A 632-nucleotide genomic window follows, 5' to 3' on the forward strand; every position below is an offset into this window, starting at 1 on the left:
AGTTTGTTTATTTTTTTTCTGTTTTATTTTTTTTTGGGGGGCATGTACACAAGCGCTTAAAGATGCATTGCATTCAGATCCATAACCAAAACTGTAGAAATGTTGCATTTAGGGGAATGCATTTTACATGCTTAATAGTGCAAATGCATGTATATGAGTATACCTAAATTCAAAAAGTGAATTCCGCTATTGAAAAAAATCTGGAGGATATGGCAACTACACTTTAAACTGGATCTAAAGGCAAGCATTTTACTGATCATTAGGTACTTTTGTTTCCAGAAAAAACTTGCCTATGCCCAGTAAAATTCTTATGGCTGTGTGCATGTAGCCTAAGGCCTCATTCACACGGCCGTAAAAAAACGCATTTACAAGCGTTTTTATTTAAGGATCTGAATGCAGCTGTGCTGTTTTCAATAGAGACATTCACACAGGTATGTAAATGTACTGCATTTATAGCTATAATTCAAAAAAATCTGCGTCTAAGGACATATGCATACACATATACCATCTAAAAAAAAAAAATTACAATTTTTATGCATAAAAAAATAAAAAGATCTATTTACTGATCATTAATGCTGGAACTTTTGTTCCATGCCTAGTGATCATTAAAATTGTTATGGCTGTCTTATGGT

The sequence above is a fragment of the Lithobates pipiens genome, unplaced genomic scaffold, assembly GCF_037356315.1.
Source record: "Lithobates pipiens isolate NorthernLeopardFrog02 unplaced genomic scaffold, aLitPip1_a1.2 Scaffold_16, whole genome shotgun sequence".
Classification (NCBI taxonomy): domain Eukaryota; kingdom Metazoa; phylum Chordata; class Amphibia; order Anura; family Ranidae; genus Lithobates; species Lithobates pipiens.